Here is a 6,744-nt window from a genome sequence, read left to right on the forward strand (position 1 = left end):
CAATACCTTCATAATAAGGGGGTCCTAAGGAGAGGCAAAGCCAGCAAGATTCTGTCATATTAGATCTGGACCCATTCTGCACATTAAAGGCTCCTTGAATCAGATTTAGCAACCTCTGTTCAGTGCTCAGAAAAGGTGGGGTGGTGGAGGTTAGGTGGGACCACGAGGGGTATTTAGTAGAAAGGTTGCTTTCTAATTAATAGCTTTAGAGGTACTAGTGGAGCCATAGGGGCAAGGGGTCTTCATTTGGATAACACTTTGTTGGGGCCTATGAGTTGAACAGGAGGACTCTCTATTTTCAGCTGAATTGTAAAGGTGGCACCTAGGTAAGTCTTAATTAATCTATCTGGAAAATACCACCGAAAGCCCCATGTTCTTCCTTTCAGCCACTTTGACGTATCATTAGTTCATCCCTGATCAGTAAAAGTAATATTCAGGGACAAGCATGTGGGGCTGATACTACAGACCCTTGCACTCCTCTCTGAGCACCTCGTTGGAGAAGTATAATATTTTATGTACTATGATCCAGTCCCAAGAAGAACTAGGTTCCTATAGGCCTCTCCTGTAGTTTCACATCCCCAAGCAGAACAGTACAAGCTTCTTATGTCCCCACAAGGCTGAGTCGGAGCTCGATCTCAGCCATCTTGGGGGCAAACATAAAAATCTTGTCTCCCTAAAAGACATCTTGCCTCTGGGCTCCCACACCCGAGCTTGCCCCTGGGTGAATATCTCTTAAGAACTCTTCGGGGTACCTATCTGTGTCCAGAATATCCCAGGAATCTAATCCAGCTACTAGTTAACAGAAATCATAAGTAAGGGTAGGCACCATGCATATGGTGGGGCTACTTTGGAGGTGGACCACACGACCTCTCCAGTCAGTGAGGAAACTTACCAAGTCAATTTTGGGGGGGCATGGGAATTATTTCCCATCACCTGAACGGCACCAAGAGCATAGGCACAACTTAAGAGGATCAGCAGTCTTTCCCAGTCTCTATTCATCTTTGGAGGGTTCAGGAGCTCTTGTCACGTGGGAGGCATGGATCCAGGCAGAGATGCCTTCAACCTTCACCACTGTGGGGGTGGTCAGGAGCACCAGGTATGGTTCTTTCCAGTGAGGCTTAAGATTCCCAGCTCGATGACACCGGACTAGGACTGCGTCTCCCACTTGGAATTGGTGTGGCACACTTGGATCTCCGGTCTCTTAGGCCTCTTTCAGCTGCTCCCAAACTTCACGCCAGACCACTTCGAGTGCTTTCATTTGAGCAAATAAGGATTTGGAAAGAATGGCATCAGGATTGGATGCCCTGCCTGCCTCAGTAAGTGGTGGTGGCCCCCCACACAGAATTTCATAAGGAGTCAGTTTAGACTATCTTGGAGTATTCCAAACCTGGAACAAGGCAAAGGGAAGGAGAGCTGTCCAAACACCCTCAGCTGTCTCTAAGACCAATTTAGTCAAGGTGTCTTTTAGAGTTCTGTTCATTCTCTCTACCTGTCCTGGACTCTGGGGCCTATATGCACAATGTAATTTCCAATTTATCCCCAGCTGGGTGGCCAGTCCCTGACTTACCTGGACAACAAAGGCGGGTCCATTATCGGATCTTATTACCTTAGGTATTCCAAGCCAGAGGAAGATTTCTTCTAAGATCTTCTTAGCCACCACATTGGCAGTCTCAGTCTTTGTAGGAAAGGCCTCTACCCATCCTGAAAAAGTATCTATAAAGACTAGCAAATATTTGTTACCATATTTAGCAGGTTTAACTTTCTTGAAGTCCACTTCCCAGTGGGCTCCAGGTCGGTCTCCCCCGAGTCTCTTTCCTGGGGGACACCTTGAATACCAGCATTAGTCAGAGCACAGGCCTCACAATTCTTTACCACCATTTCAGCCACGTCGGGTAAGTCCAATACATGAAATTGAGAGGATTTTATTAAATTCTTCAATTGTTTAGCTCCCAGATGAGTCAATCGGTGTAATTTATCCACATAGCTTTTTCTTTCTGAGGTTTCCACTCATCCATGAGGGAACTCAGGTTTGAATCCTAGTCTGTCCATTTTTACATAATCATCTGCAGTATATTTGAAGTTGGTAACTGTGGAAAGCTTCTGCTGCGCCCTAAAGATGGTGCCTACTGCCTTAGCCCTCTTGGGGGAAGAAATCCTTATTTGGTGAGGAGGTTGCACTTTGCCGGTAGCCTGATCTCTCGTCATGAGTGTGAACCTATGGTGGAGCAAAACGTAGTATGGGCTGATGGGCAGTCCACTGGAGGCTACTTAAGCTGCACTCATGGGAGGCACGGGGGCACACCCCTTGATCTTGTAACTGAAAGGCAATTCCTGAGTAAAACTGTCTCTGGAAGGAACTGGTGTGCTAGTCTTTCTTCCCTGCTGGTCAGGGTGGTCGGCGCGGCACAGGTAACAAGGTCATCAAGACATTTTTTAGGTTTTTTTTAACAGTCAAAATCATGGCCCCTTGAGCAGCCTTTTTAGCAGTCAAATCTGCCATCTGACTTCCCTTAGCAACAGTGTCCTGAGTTTTCTGATGCCCAGAACAATGAATTATGGCTACCTTCTTAGGCAGATGGATGGCTTTGAGAAGACTCAATATTTTCTCTTTGTTCTTAATTTTTTTCCTGCAGAAGTCAGCAACACCCTCTGTCTGTACATCAGCCCATGAATATGGGCAGTAGCAAAAGCATACCTGCTACTGGTGTAGATGTAGACACATTTTCCTTCTGCCATTTGCAGAGCTTGTATCAAGGCAATGAGCTCCGCTTTCTGGGCAAAAGTCCCTTCTGGCAAGCTCCTGGCCCAAAGCACTTGTTTTCCATCTACCACTGCTTCTCCCACCATCTGCTTACTTTCAACCACAAAGCTGCACCCATCCATATACCAGTTCGGATTTCCTGGCCAAAGCTGGTCCTTCAGGTCACATGGGGTACTTGTTTATTCTGCCAGGATGTCAATACAGCAGTGGATGGGAGAAGAGTCATCAGTCTCTTGCAGCAAAGTGGCGGGGTTCAGGGTGGCCAGGGGAGCAAAGATCACCCTTTCAGTCAACAACAGGCTCTTATAGTGCGTCATACAGGCATTAGACATCCACCAGTCAGGGGGGCTGCCAGATAAAGCTCTCAAGAAAGTGGGGCACCACAATGGCTATTTGCTGTTCCAGAGTCAATTTGTCAGCATCTTTGACAAGCAAAACCACAGCAGCAAATGGCTTTTAAACAGGTAAGCCATCCACTGGCACCTGGGTCTAGTTTCTTGGATAGATAAGCCACTGGCCTTCTCCATGGCCCCAAAGTCTGTGTTAGGACACCCCTGGAAACCCCTGCCCTTTTGTTTATGCACAGGGTGAAAGGCTTTGTTAGATCAGGCAGAGACAAAGCAGGAGCAGATAGCAAGACCTTTTTGGTATTTTCAGAGGTCTTCTGGTGCTTAGATGTCCATGTGAATCTTCCACTTTCTTTAGTAAGAGGATACAAGGGGGCTGCCAGGGTGGCAAAACCTGGGATCCACAGTCTACAAAAGCCAGACATACCCCAAAATTTTCTTACCTGGTATGGGGTGGTTAGGACAGGGATCTGGGTCACAGTCTTTTTCCTTGCTTCTGTCAGCTACCGCTTTCTATTTCTCAGAGTGTATCCCAGGTAGGTGACCTCAGATTTACACAATTGATCTTTTTAGCAGAAGCCCAATATTCCAACTCACCCAGTTCCACCAGCAGTCTCTTGGTCCCTTGAAGACACTCAGATTCAGTTGAGGCTGCCAAAAGTAAATAGTTTACAAACAGAAGCAGAGATGCTTGGGGATTTTCAGCTCTGAAGGTGGCAAAGTCTTGATGGAGAGCCTCATCAAAGAGGGTGGGAGAGTTCTTGAATCCTTGAGGCAGCCTGGCCCAGGTCAGCTGTCCAGTTATCCCAGTATCTGGATCCCTCCATTCAAGAGCAAAATTTGGCTGGCTAGAAAGATGTAGTTTTAAACAGAAAAAGGCATCTTTCAAGTCCAACACAGTATACCAGTTCCTCTCAGGTGGCAGTGAACTTAGGAGATTGTAAGGGTTAGGAACAGTTGGGTGAATATCATGGACTTGCTTGTTAACTTCCCTTAGATCTTGTACTGGCCTATAGTCATTAGTGCTTGGCTTTTTCACTGGAAACAAAGGAGTATTCCATGGCTACTGACAAGGAACCAGAATACCCTGTTGAACCAGCCTTTGGATATGTGGCCTAATTCTGTCTCTGGCTTCCTTACTCATTGGGTACTGTCATACCCTGATGGGGAAGGCTCCAGTTTTTAGTCCAACCACGATAGGGGCAACTCTTTCTGCCATGCCCATACCCCCAGTCTCAGCCCATGTCTTTGGGAATTCTGTCAACCATCTGTGAATTTCTGAAAACCCTTGTGCTCCTGAAGGTTCGTGAAGTGGGTATTCATCTTTTAATTTAAGGGCCAGTATCACTGAGGTAGGGGTCTCCCAGGTAACCTCTGGCCCTGTCTGTGTAAATTGGATCTGGCCTTTTAATTTTGTCAGCAAATCTCTTTCTAAGAGGGGCATGGGGCACTCAGGTATCACCAGGAAGAATGAGACACCATGCCGCTTCCTAAATCAACCATCTTGGAAGCAGTCCAAGGGTATTGTTTATGCCCCATGGCCCCTACCACTATGGTCTTTTTATCTTTTAGTTTTCCCAATGGTTGTTTCAAAACAGAATTTTTGGCTCCAGTGTCCACCAAAAAGTTTATGGGGGTCCCCTCCACATTCAAGATTACCCTAGGCTCTGGGAGGATGTCCAAGCTCCATCCCCTCTAGTCATCTTCAAGGGCCAGGACCTTTGAATCCCTAGCCTGCTTCTTGGGACATTCTTGGGCCCAATGCCCCTTCTTTTTGCAAAAGGCACAGTGATCTTTGTCTATCAGATGTCGTTGCAGCCTCTCTCTGCTTCCATTTGGTCTAGGTCTTCTGTTGCCCAGGTTCCCTGCCTGCCTAGGTCCTATTCTCTCTCTTCTTCTATCACTTACTAAAGCCACCAATATCCTAGTCAAGTTCCTTTCTTGTTTGTGATCTCGTCTACCTTCCCTTTCTTCTCTCTTTCTTGTTTCTTTTCCTTTGTCTCTCTCTTATGATATACTTTCTCTGCCTCCTTCACAAGATCTTGTAAGGTATAGTCCTGTAATCCTTCTAGATGCTGCAATTTCTTTTTAATATCAGAAGCTGATTGTCCTATAAATGCCATAGCCACTGCTGCCTTCTGACATTCAGAAGTGGGATCAAATAGGGTGTAATGCCTGTAGGCTTCCATTAATCTCTCTAGAAAAACTGAAGATGACTCCACAGGTTCCTGTAGAACCTCTTTTACATTAGCCAGATTGGTGGGGCATTGTGCTGCCCCTCAGAGACCTGCCACTAGTGTCTGGTGGTAGATGGCCAGTCTCTCCCTACCTGCAGCTGTGTTGTAGTCCCAGTCAGGCCGATTAAGGGGAATCCAGTGTCAATCTCATTGGGAAGGTTAGTAGGAGTCTTGTTGTCACCAGGGACATGCTTGGGGGCCTCCAGCAGGATCTGTTCCTGCTCTTCTGTGGTAAACAGGACCTGCAAGAGCTGCTGACAATTATCCCAGGTGGGCTGATGAGAAAACATTAAAGACTCCAGTAGCCCTGTCAAGCTGTCTGGGTTGTCTGAAAAGGAAGGATGATTAGTTTTCCAATTATACAAATCAGCAGAGGAAAAGGGCCAGTATTGTAGCAGTTGCAGACCTGTGGTGCAGGTCTGCACAGGAAGTTTCATAGGCTCAAAGATGCAGAATCACAGTAGAATCCAATCCCTCAGGTCTCAGACCTCTTTGATTCCGAGTACCAGCTGCTGGTCCTCTCCCTTTCACTCCTTGAGGCTCCAGGCTCAGGGCTGGAGGCACTGTGGAGGCTTGCACTGGGGCTGGGCCTGGGCCTAGGCCTGGGGGTGTCTGAGGTGGCTGATGGTAGGGAGATGGCTGTGAGCTTGGCCACTCGGGTTTCTCCTCAATCTCGGGATAGATCTTGGGCTGAGCCGAAGGCTTCATTTCTGAAGTCAGCTTTGGTTTCAGTTTAGGTTCCAAGCTGCAGAGGGCCAGGGCTCAGGAGCCTGGCTTTCTCTCCTTGACCCAAGGTTTTACCCATGGGGGAGGGTTTTGGACAAGGTCTTGGCAAACAGTGATGTAAGGCTGCTGATTGTGATGTGACTCTGGTCCTTCTTCGAAAACAATTGTTTTAACCTCAGAAATAATGGTCAAGTCAAAAGTCCCCTCTGGTGGCCAGCCAACATCAAAATTGGCCACTCTGAGGCACAAAAAGTCAGACACGGTTCTTTCTTGACCTCAACTGACAAATTATGAGCTCTAGTTCTAACCTCCATCCAATAGTCCAATGTCAAACTTAAAGGAGTTCTTACGGTCTGTCCCATCATCACAAACAACACAAAAACACAGAGAAAACCAACACACTGAGATACTAACAGAGACCTGTCTCAATCTCAAGTGCCAACACCACTCCAGAAAAACAGACAGCTCAGAAATCTCTTGCATTCCCTCTACCAAGAGGACCACCGTGTCTTCCCTGACACCCAGATGGGAACCTCCCAGGCATCCCTGAGGTCCATCTTCCTGGGATGTCTCCCAGGGCTCAGCAGTGGTGACCCACCAACACATCTGTGGGTCATCCCTTTGTCTCCTCCTGAGACAGAAATGGTTTGCTGCCTCTCCTGAGACAGAAATG

The 6,744-nt window shown here is 47.2% G+C and overlaps 1 pseudogene; it reads right to left on the reverse strand.

Annotated features, from left to right (window-relative positions):
- Nucleotides 1-3,628: 3,628 nt before the first annotated feature.
- Nucleotides 3,629-6,433, reverse strand: LOC143443608 (uncharacterized; annotated as a pseudogene).
- Nucleotides 6,434-6,744: the final 311 nt, after the last annotated feature.

Source organism: Arvicanthis niloticus, chromosome 9 (assembly GCF_011762505.2).
Source record: "Arvicanthis niloticus isolate mArvNil1 chromosome 9, mArvNil1.pat.X, whole genome shotgun sequence".
Taxonomy (NCBI): domain Eukaryota; kingdom Metazoa; phylum Chordata; class Mammalia; order Rodentia; family Muridae; genus Arvicanthis; species Arvicanthis niloticus.